This window comes from Apodemus sylvaticus, chromosome 7 (genome assembly GCF_947179515.1).
Source record: "Apodemus sylvaticus chromosome 7, mApoSyl1.1, whole genome shotgun sequence".
Lineage (NCBI taxonomy): Eukaryota > Metazoa > Chordata > Mammalia > Rodentia > Muridae > Apodemus > Apodemus sylvaticus.
In genome coordinates this window covers 19,739,105-19,751,666 of record NC_067478.1, presented here as the reverse complement: position 1 = coordinate 19,751,666, position 12,562 = coordinate 19,739,105, and positions in this window count along the sequence as shown.

Genomic DNA, 12,562 nt, shown 5'->3' with positions numbered 1-12,562 from the left:
TCCAGAGACTGTCCCACCTGGGATTCATCCCATATACAGTCACCAAACTCTGATCCTATGGTGGATGACAAGAAATGCTTGCTGAAAGGAGCCTGATATAGTTGTCTCATGAGAGGCCCTGCCAGAGCCTGAGAAATATAGAGGAGGATATTTGCAGCCAACCATTGGACTGGACCTGGGGTCCCCAATGGAGGAGTTAGAGAAAGAACTGAAGGAGCTGAAGAGGTTTGCAACCTCATTAGAAGAACAATAATATCAGCCAACCAGACCCCCAGAGCTCCCAGGGACTAAGCCACCAACCAAGGAGTACACATGGTTCCAGCTGCATATGTAGCAGAGGATGGCCTTGTCAATCAATGAGAGGAGAGGTCCTTGGCCCTATGAAGACTAGGTAGATACCTCAGTGTAGGCAAATTGAAGGCTAGGAAGCAGAAGTAGATGGGTGGGTAGAGGAAGATCCTCATAGAAGCAGGGGGAGGGGATGGAATAGGGGGTTTGCAGGAGGGGGGAAACTGGGAAAGGGGATAACATTCGAAATGTAAATAAAGAAAATACTCATGCCATTTGCACCACGGAGCCAGGTGGTTCCACCGCCTTCTGTGCACGGCCCACCAGTAGAGAGTGATCTCCCAGCAGTGCTTTCACTTGGAGTATGGAGGAAAGGTCTCTACCTTCTCTCTGGAGGGGAACAGTTAGGAGCACACATGGCAAACGATCAGCGGAGCAGCTGGGATGGAAGATTTCCAGCTTCCATTTGCACCAGGGAGCCAGGCAGCTCCACAGCCTTCTGTGCACAGACCCTGCCAGAAAAGAGTTGGTCTCCCAGGAGTACAAACACGGGCTTACAGGTCCACAGGAGGGACAAGCTCTAGCCAGAGACAGCAAGACCAACTAACACCAGAGATAACCAGATGACTAAAGACAAGCACAAGAACCTTACCAACAGAAACCAAGGCTACTTGGCAACATCAGAACCCAGTTCTCCCACCACAACAAGTCCCAGATACTCCAACACACCGGAAAAGCAAGAGTTCAATTTAAAATCGCATCTCATGATGCTGACAGAAGACTTCAAGAAGGACATAAATAACTTCCTTAAAGAAATACAGGAGAGAGCATTTTAGCGGCGGCGGCGGCGGCGGCGGCGGCGGCGGCGGTAGCAGTGGCTGCTCCAGCTGAAGGGCCATCAGCGGTGGAACCAAGGCGACACAGGGTCCAGTTAGGCCCTGCGCCCACGACCACTGACCTTCGCTGACCAGCCGGGCGGCAAGCAACTGCGGTTCTGCGGAGCCTTTCGCTGCACGGAAGCCACTTCAGAACTCGGCTGCCCGCCAGTCAGGAGAGACTCACCGCCATCTTGATCCCGGGCTCCAGAGATCGGTCAGACTGAGGTACACAAACATAATCCTAGGCCCAACACCGCAGGGGTCGGAGCCAGACGGGCGTTGGCCTGCACCCAGGCCCTGGGCTGTTCGAGTGGCCATCGGGGCGCCAACCCAGCCAGGAGTTTTTTTTTTTTTTGCCCCGGCCGGTGCACGCGCCGCCATTTTGCCTACAGGACCCAGAGTGCTCTGGAGGGCAGAGACTGCTAACAAGCGTAGCCTGAGGCTAACAAAACGGGGGTCTAGGCCCCAAAAGGCACAGGACTGACCCCAAGAACTGGGCGGCTTGGTGGGCCATCTGTGTGTCAACCCGCCCAGGAGGTTATTAGCACAACAGACTCTCCCGGTGCTTTCGCGGAGCGCGGACGCGCACGCCCGCCATCCGGGTCACCTGGCGGACCCAAATAACAGACATAGCCCTAGGGGAACTTTGCTCGGACCTTGGCCTCCCAGGCGTTTGCCTGGACTCAGGGCCCAGGCGACAAGGCTAACCTAGTGTGCGCCAGCCCGGTTGGGGAAATCGGCTGCCCAGCGGAGTGAGCGGAGCACAGGGGAGGTCACAGCAACATTCACCTTCGGAGCTCCCTGGGGGTGCACACGGGTTCCACCTGGTCCACAGACACAATCTGGGGCAAGGCCTCAGGCAGAAGCCCCCAGCTCAACTCTCTCCGCTTCAGATCAGCCTGGGTGGCCGCCACATCTCCAGGTCCCTCAAGAGGCTAGTGGGGGCTTCCGGGCGGCCAGCTGGGAGAAGTCGGTGTGCTCCAATAAATCCTGCGGGCCCCAGCGGGAGCCTTCAGGTGCCTGCTTCGGGATCTGAACAGCCTGGACAACAGCACCCTGTCTATAGGCAGTGCAGAGTGTAAGCTGTGCACCAGAGGCCAACGGGGAAGGGGCAGCTTGCACTGGTGAGTCCAGCACTGACAAGACCAAGTAACACCAGTGAGAGCTAGATGGCAAAAGGCAAACGCAGAAACGTCACTAACAGAAATCAAGGCAATATGGCAACATCTGAACCAAATTCTCCTCTACCAGCAAGTCCTGGATACCCCATCACACCAGTAAAACAAGATTTGGATTTAAAATCACTGGTCATGATGCTGGTACAGGAACACATGAAGGACATTGAGGAGAAAATGGATCAAAAGTTAGAAGCCCTTGCAAGGGAAACACAAAAATCATTGAAAGAAATCCAGGAGAATACAAAAGCCAACAAGGAGGAAATGCAAAAAACACTTAAAGAAATACAGGAGAACTTTGCTCAACAGGCTGAGGTCATGAAAGACGAAACACAAAAATCTCTTAAAGAAATACAGGAGAACTTTGGTCAACAGGCTGAGCTCATGAAAGAGGAAACACAAAAATCTCTTAAAGAATTACAGGAAAACACAAACATGCAAGGGAAGGAGCTAAGCAAAACCATCCAGGATCTAAAATCAGAAGTAGAAACAACTAAGAAAACTCAAAGGGAGACAACTTTGGAGATAGAAAGCCTTGGGAAGAAATCAGGGGACAGAGATGCAAATATCAACAACAGAATACAAGAGATAGAAGAAAGAATCTCAGATGCTGAAGATTCCATAGAAACCATGGACTCAACAGTTAAAGAAAATGCAAAGTGCAAAAAGCTTGTAACCCAAAATATCCAGGAAATCCAGGACACAATGAGAAGACCAAACCTAAGGATTATAGGCATAGATGAGAGTGAAGATTTACAACTTAAAGGGCCAGCAAATATCTTCAATAAAATTATGGAAGAAAACTTCCCTAACCTAAAGAGAGAGATGCCCATGAATATACAAGAAGCCTACAGAACTCCAAACAGACTGGACCAGAACAGAAATACTTCCCGTCACATAATAATCAAAACACCAAATGTTCTAAACAAAGAAAGAATACTAAAGGCAGTAAGAGAAAAAGGCCAAGTAACATATAAAGGAAGACCTATCAGAATCACAGCAGACTTTTCACCTGAGACTATGAAGGCTAGAAGGTCCTGGGCAGATCTCATGCAGACTCTAAGAGAACACAAATGCCAACCAAAACTACTATATCCAGCAAAACTCTCAATCACCATAGATGGAGAAACTAAGATATTTCACGACAAAACCAAGTTCACCCAATATCTATCCACAAACCCAGCCCTAAAAAGGATAATAGGAGGACAACACCAATACAAGGAGGGAAACTCCACCCTGAAAAAAGCAAGATAGTAACCTTTCATCAAACCCAAAAGAAGTTAAGCAATCAAATTTAAAAAATAACGTCAAAAATGATAGGAAGTAACAATCACTATTCCTTAATATCTCTTAACATCAATGGACTCAATGCCCCAATAAAAAGACACAGACTAACTGACTGGATACGTAAACAGGACCCTACATTTTGCTGCTTACAGGAAACACACCTCAGGGTCAAAGACAAACACTACCTTAGAGTAAAAGGCTGGAAGACAATTTTACAAGCAAATGGTCTCAGGAAACAAGCTGGAGTAGCCATTTTAATATCAGATAAAATTGACTTTCAACCCAAAGTCATCAAAAGAGACTCTGAGGGACACTTCTTGCTGGTCAAAGGAAAAATACAACAAGAAGAACTCTCAATCCTGAACATCTATGCTCCAAATGCAAGGGCACCCTCTTTCATAAAAGAAACTCTATTAAAACTCAAAGCACACATTACACCTAACACAATAATTGTGGGTGACTTCAACACTGCACTTTCCTCAATGGACCGATCAGGAAAACAGAAACTAAACAAGGACACAATGAAACTAATTGAAGCTTTGGACCAATTAGACTTAACTGATATATATAGAACATTCTATCCTAAAACAAAAGAATATACCTTTTTTTCAGCACCTCATGGTACCTTCTCCAAAATCGACCATATAATTGGTCACAAGACAGACCTCAACAAATATAAAAAGATAGAACTAATCCCATGCCTCCTATCTGATCACTATGGAATAAAAGTGGTCTTCAATAGCAACAGAAACAACAGAAAACCCACATACACGTGGAAATTGAACAATACTCTACTCAATGACACCTTGGTCAAGGAAGAAATAAAGAAAGAAATTAAAGACTTTTTAGAACACAATGAAAATGAAAACACAACATACCCAAATCTATGGGACACAATGAAAGCAGTGCTAAGAGGAAAACTCATAGCCCTGAGTGCCTCCAAAAAGAAAATGGAGAGAACATACATTACCAACTTAATGACACACCTGAAAGCCCTAGAACAAAAAGAAGCTATTTCACCCAGGAGGAGTAGAAGGCAGGAAATCATCAAACTCAGGGCCGAAATCAATCAAGTAGAAACAAAGAGAACCATACAAAAAATCAACAAAACTAGGAGCTGGTTCTTTGAGAAAATCAACAAGATAGATAAACCCTTAGCCAGACTGACCAAAGGGCACAGAGAAAGTATCCAAATTAACAAACTTAGAAATGAAAAGGGAGACATAACAACGGAAACTGAGGAAATCCAAAAAATCATCAGATCCTACTACAAGAGCCTGTACTCAACACAACTGGAGAATCTGGAGGAAATGGACAATTTCCTTGACAGATACCAAATACCAAAATTAAATCAGGACCAACTAGACCATCTAAACAGTCCCATAAAGCCTAAAGAAATAGAAGGAGTCATAGAAAGTCTTCCAACCAAAAAAAGCACAGGACCAGATGGTTTCAGTGCAGAATTCTACCAGACCTTCAAAGAAGAGTTAACACCAATACTCTTCAAACTATTCCACAAAATAGAAACAGAAGGAACACTACCCAATTCCTTCTACGAAGCCACAATTACGCTGATACCAAAGCCACACAAAGATCCAACAAAGAAAGAGAACTTCAGACCAATTTCCCTTATGAACATCGATGCAAAAATACTCAACAAAATTCTTGCCAACCGAATCCAAGAACACATCAAAACGATCATCCACCATGATCAAGTAGGCTTTATCCCGGGAATGCAGGGTTGGTTCAATATACGGAAATCCATCAATACAATCCACTACATAAACAAACTCAAAGAACAAAACCACATGGTCATTTCATTGGATGCTGAAAAAGCATTTGACAAAATTCAGCATCCTTTCATGCTTAAAGTCTTGGAGAGAACAGGAATTCAAGGCCCATACCTAAACATAGTAAAAGCAATATACAGCAAACCGGTAGCCAGCATCAAACTAAACGGAGAGAAACTTGAAGCAATCCCACTGAAATCAGGGACCAGACAAGGCTGCCCCCTTTCTCCTTATCTTTTCAATATTGTACTTGAGGTACTAGCTCGGGCAATTCGACAACATAAGGAGGTCAAAGGGATACAAATTGGAAAGGAGGAAGTCAAACTATCATTATTTGCAGACGACATGATCGTCTACCTAAGTGACCCAAAGAACTCCACTAGAGAGCTCCTACAGCTGATAAACAACTTCAGCAAAGTGGCAGGTTACAAAATCAACTCAAGCAAATCAGTGGCCTTCCTATACTCAAAGGATAAACAGGCTGAGAAAGAAATTAGGGAAATGACCCCCTTCACAATAGCCACAAACAGTATAAAGTATCTTGGGGTGACTCTAACCAAACATGCGAAAGATCTGTATGGCAAGAACTTCAAGACTCTGAAGAAGGAAATGGAAGAAGACCTCAAAAAATGGGAAAACCTCCCATGCTCATGGATCGGTAGAATCAATATAGTTAAAATGGCCATTTTGCCTAAAGCACTATACAGATTCAATGCAATACCCATCAAAATCCCAACTCAATTCTTCACAGAGTTAGAAAGAGCAATTATCAAATTCATCTGGAACAACAAAAAACCCAGGATAGCTAAAACTATTCTCAGCAACAAAAGAAAATCTGGGGGAATCAGTATCCCTGACCTCAAGCAATACTACAGAGCAATAGTGTTAAAAACTGCATGGTATTGGTACAGTGACAGGCAGGAGGATCAATGGAACAGGATTGAAGATCCAGAAATGAACCCACACACCTATGGCCACTTGATCCTCGACAAAGAGGCTGAAAACATCCAATGGAAAAAAGATAGCCTTTTCAACAAATGGTGCTGGTTCAACTGGAGGTCAGCATGCAGAAGAATGCGAATTGATCCATCCTTGTCTCCTTGTACTAAGCTCAAATCCAAATGGATCAAGGACCTCCACATAAAGCCAGACACTCTGAAGCTAATAGAAAAGAAACTGGGGAAGACCCTTGAGGACATCGGTACAGGGAGAAAGTTTCTGAACAGAACACCAATAGCGTATGCTCTAAGAGCAAGAATTGACAAATGGGACCTCATAAGGTTACAGAGTTTCTGTAAGGCAAAGGACACCATCAAGAGGACAGATCGGCAACCAACAAATTGGGAAAAGATCTTCACCAATCCTACATCAGATAGAGGGCTAATATCCAATATATATAAAGAACTCAAGAAGTTAGACTCCAGAAAACCGAACAACCCTATTAAAAAATGGGGTACAGAGTTAAACAAAGAATTCTCACCTGAAGAACTTCGGATGGCGGAGAAGCATCTTAAAAAATGCTCCACTTCATTAGTCATTAGGGAAATGCAAATCAAAACAACCCTAAGATTTCATCTTACACCAGTCAGAATGGCTAAGATTAAAAATTCAGGAGACAGCAGGTGTTGGAGAGGGTGCGGAGAAAGAGGAACACTCCTCCACTGCTGGTGGGGTTGCAAATTGGTACAACCACTCTGGAAAGCAGTCTGGCGGTTCCTCCGAAAACTGGGCACCTCACTTCCAGAAGATCCTGCTATACCACTCCTGGGCATATACCCAGAGGATTCCCCACCATGTAATAAGGATACATGCTCTACTATGTTCATAGCAGCCCTATTTATAATTGCCAGATGCTGGAAAGAACCCAGGTATCCCTCAACAGAAGAGTGGATACAAAAAATGTGGTATATCTACACAATGGAGTACTATTCAGCCATTAGAAACAATGAATTCATGAAATTCTTAGGCAAATGGATGGAGCTAGAGAACATCATATTAAGTGAGGTAACCCAGACTCAAAAGGTGAATCATGGTATGCACTCACTAATAAGTGGTTATTAACCTAGAAAACTGGAATACCCAAAACATAATCCACACATCAAATGAGATACAAGAAGAAAGCAGGAGTGGTCCCTGGTTCTGGAAAGACTCAGTGAAACAGTATTTGGCAAAACCAGAACGGGGAACTGGGAAGGGGTGGGAGGGAGGACAGGGGAAGAGAAGGGGGCTTACGGGACTTTCGGGGGGGGGCTAGAAAAGGGGAAATCATTTGAAATGTAAATAAATTATATCAAATAAAAAAAAGACAAAAAAAATAAGCATTTTAATAAAGAAAACAACATTAAAAAAAAAAAAAAAGAAAAAAAGAAATACAGGAGAATATGGGTCAACAGGTAGGCCCATAAAGAAAAAACACAGAAATCCCTTAAAGAATTACAGGAAAATACAAACAATCAAGTGAAGGAACTGAACAAAACCATCAAGGATCTAAAAGTGGAAGTAGAAACAATGAAGAGATCACAAAGGGAGACAACTCTGGAGATAGAAAACCTTGAAAAGTCATCAGGAGTCATAGATGCGAGCATCAACAACAGAATACAAAAGAAGAAAGAAACTCAGGTGCTGAAGATACCATAGAAAGCATTGACTCAACGGTCAAAGAAAATGCAAAACACAAAAGGTTTATAACCCAAAACATCCAGAAAATCCAGGACACAATGAAAAGACCAAACCTAAGGATTATACATATAGAAAAGAGTGAAGATTTCCAACTTAAAGGGCCAGTAAATATCTTGAACAAAATTATAGAAGAAAACATCCCTAACCTAAAGAAAGAGATGCCCATGAACATACAAGAAGCTTACAGAACTCCAAACAGACTGGACCAGACCAGAAAGTTCTCCTGTCACATAATAATCAAAACACCAAATGCACTAAACAAGAAAGAATATTAAAAGCAGTAAGGGAAAAAGGTCAAGTAACTTATAAAGACTGGCATATCAGAATTACGCCAGACTTCTCACCAGAGACAATGAAAGCTAGAAGATCCTGGGCAGAGCTCATTCAGACCCTAAGAGAACACAAATGCCAGCCCAGACTACTATATCCAGCAAAATTCTCAATGACCATAGATGGAGAAACCAAGATATTCCATGATAAAACCAAATTTACACAATATCTTCCCACAAATCCAGACCTACAAAGGTTAATAAGTGGAAAACGCCAACACAAGGAGGAAAACTACACCCTAGAAAAAACAACAAAAGTAATCTTCTTCCAACAAACCCATAAGAAGGTAACCACACAAACATAAAAATAACATCAAAAATAACCAGAAACAACAATCAATATTCCTTAAAATCTCTTAACATCAATGGACTCAATTCCCCAATAAAAAGATATAAACTAACAAATAATTTTCATGTAAATTTTCAATTTTTTTCAGAAAATGATTGTAATTCCTCTCTCAATTAATTTAGTAATGTTTTTAGTCTACCATTTTATCTGCATTATTTTTCATGATAATCTTCAAGTTTAACATGTTTTTATATATATTTCTTCTATTTATCAGAAATATTTTCCATGTAAATCTCTAATTATCACAAAATATTTTTAATTCCACCTTCAATTAATTTATATCGGTTTTTTATGTTTACCATTTTATCTGTATAATTTTTCATGAAATAGTCCAATTTAAACGTGTTTTCCTATATATTTCTTGATTTTTATCAGAAATACTTTCCATGTAAATCTTCAGTTTTACCTGAAAATACTTATAATTCCACTTTCAATCAACTTAGAAATACTTTTATGCCTACTATTATATCTATATAAACTTTTCAATGATAAGCCTCAATTTTAACGTTTTTCTATATTTTTCTACAATTTTATCAGAAATATTTTCCACGTAAATCTTTGGTTCTATCATAAAATGTTTCTACCTCCCTTTTCAATTAATTTAGCAATGCTTTTATGTCTTCAATTTTACTCTTTAATTTTTTTCTTGAAAACTGTCAATTTTAATGTGTTTTTATATATCTGTTCTATTTTATCAGAAATATTTTCCATGTAAATTTTCAATTTTACCATAAAATGTTTTTACTTCCTTTTTCAATAAAAGAACATGCTTTTCAAAAAATATGGTAATTATAAAAAATATTCTGTATATGATGATATTTCAAGGTCATAAAGATTGACAAAATCTTAAAAAAAGAAAATATCCAATAAAAATGTATATAAATCATACTCATATATATGGTATAAAAGTAGGTGTGAAATTGCCCAGAGCAGTGATTCTCAACCTCTCTAATGCCGTAACCATTTTTAGAATAGTTCTTCATGTTGTGGTGACCCCAAACCATAAAATTATTTTATTGCTACTTCATAACTGCAATTCTGCTACTATTATGAGTCCTAATGTAAATATCTGATAATCAGGCTATCTGACATGTGATTGCTGTGAAAGAGTCATTCGACCCCTAAAGGGGTCACAACCCCCAGGGTGAGAACCACTGGACTAGAGGAACGAAGAGAACCAATGAGAGAAGGGAGGGTGAACAGAGGAGGGCGTCTGGTGACAGAAAATATGATCAAAGCACGTTATATAATCACACAAAAATGTTCTTGGGTAAAGAAAACAACAGCAGCTACAGTGGAAATGGTGGAGCAGAACAACAAACACGTGCTTTTAGAATAATACCATATAGTACGTGTTCTGTGGATTCTGTGCCTCGAGAGAACCCTGACTAACACAGCATGCTAAAATTAAAAAAATGTGCGTTTAACATAACAGTCACTTAATATAACACATTGCTAAGGGCAGTATGCATTTGACTATTTCAGTGGTAGGGTAAAAAGGGGGAAATTATAATTATATGATATTTCCTTTCTATTGCCAACAACAATTCAACATTCCCACATTTTCAGAAAATATGCACGTTTTCCTGAACTGTTACATCATCTCCATCCATGAGATAATCAGGACAAGTTTTTTTTAATATTCCATTTCCCTAATGAACTATTAATATTCCAAGCACCAATGCATTTGGTAACCTATGCATAATTTACCTTATTGATTCTAAGGCTCTGATTCTCTTAAAGCGATGTGAAGACTTGTTACTGCTGTAATCACACAGTACCACCTCCACTTCTTCTCAAAGCCACCCTTTCTGTCCTCTGTCCCACTCCCAACATGGTGGCCCCTAGACTACTGTACTGGCTGGTTTGGGGTGTCAACTTGACCCAAGCTGGAGTTATCACAGAAAAAGGAGCTTCCAGTGAGGAAATGCCTCCATGAGATCCAGCTGTAAGGCATTTTCTCAATTAGTGATCAAGGAGAGGGCAGGGGGGGCATTGTGGGTGGTGCCACCCCTGGGCTGGTAGTCTTGGGTTCTATAAGAAAGCAAGCTGAGCAAGCCAGGGGAAGCAAGCCAGTAAGAAACATCCCTCCATGGCCTCTGCATCAGCTCTTGCTTCCTGACCTGCTTGGGAGTTCCAGTTCTGACTTCCTTTAGTGATGAACATCAGTGTGGAAGTGTAAGGTGAATAAACCCTTTTCTCCCCAACTTGCTTCTTGGTCATGATATTTTGTGCAGGAATAGAAACCCTGACTAAGACAACTATCTCACACAAAATCTGGCTTCAATTAAGGGGGCCGATGACTTTTACAAACTATCCAGGCTGTCAGGTTAATTCCAGGGTGAGTGTCTGATCCACAGTGCCCTCTTGGGATCCCTCATCAGAAATGGGGTATCAGAAAACAATGTGAGTCCATCTCGCTCCATGTGACTAAAATTATAAATAAAATATCTGGGTAGATCCTGTTAACAGATATGTTTTCATCTCACGAGAGAAGAGCAATCCAAGTCAAATAATAAGCTAGAAATGAGGTGGAAAAAATTAAGGGTGTCTCAGTTGGGTTTCTATTACTGCGATAAAACACTATGACCAAAAGCAAGTTGGGCAGAAAGGTGTATTTCATCTTATACCCAGACACCAGCATTCTCGTTGCTCACGGAGGACGTGTCAGGAGCCCAGAGGCAGGAACTGGAGCGGAGCCATGGAGGAACCCTGCTTACTAGCTTGCTCAGTTCTTTTCTTATACACCTTAAGCCAACCTTCCCAGGGGTGGCATTGCCCATGATGGGTTTGGCCCTCACACATCCATTGTTAATCATTAAAATACCCCCACGGCCCTGCCCTCTGGCCCATCTGGTGGGGACAATTTCTCAATTGAGTTCCATTTTCCCAAATGATTCTGGCTTAAGTCAAGTTGACCAAGCAAACTAATCGGGGCAAAAACAAGAGGTCAAAGGTCCACCCCCACCCTAGACATTGGTCAAACATCTCCACCTCTGCCCTTGAATCTGCGGGAGACCTTAGCATCTCTGCTCCATTCACTACTTGACTTTCTATCACTGTGACAAAAGTCATCGAAATTACTACAACTAATGTCTAAGATTCCCTACGCACTGCTATGCTACTGAAAGATTTCAAAAGGGAACATATGTGCAGCGTGGTTCATGTGACTCATCAAAGAAAGGGAAGCGATCTAAGTTTGAACAGAAGGCAAAAGGGATTTCATGATGAATAATCTCCCACACAATACAACCTCAAGGAAAAGAGATTCCAGGTTTCTCTAGCTTTTCTCTTATGCTAAATAAAGACAAAAAAAAGCATAAAGAAAGAAGAACCAGGCTGAAGAGAGGAATGGCTCAGTGAGTAGGAGCATTTGCTGTGTAAGCATGTGGGTGGAATTTAGGTCCCACGGGGAAGAAGCAAGGTGTAGCTAAATGGATGCCTAGAAGCCCAGTATTGGGGCAGGCAGAAACAAAAGGATCAGTGAGAGACTCTGTCTCCCAGAAATAAGGTGGAGAACGATAGGGCAACACACCTGATCTCCTTCTCTGGCTTCTCTGTGCACAAAGAGGCATGCATACCTGTACACACATGAACATATACCATGTATACATGCCAGCAAGACTCATAGAAAGAGGGATAGATCAGGGAGAAAGAAAGAGAGAGAGAGAAGAGGGAGGAGGAAGACAGACAGAGAGTGTGTGTGATGGAGGGAGGGAGGAGAGGAGAAGGAGAAGGAGAGGAAGGTGGGAGGGAGAGGGACCCATGTGATGTCAAGTTCTTAAGT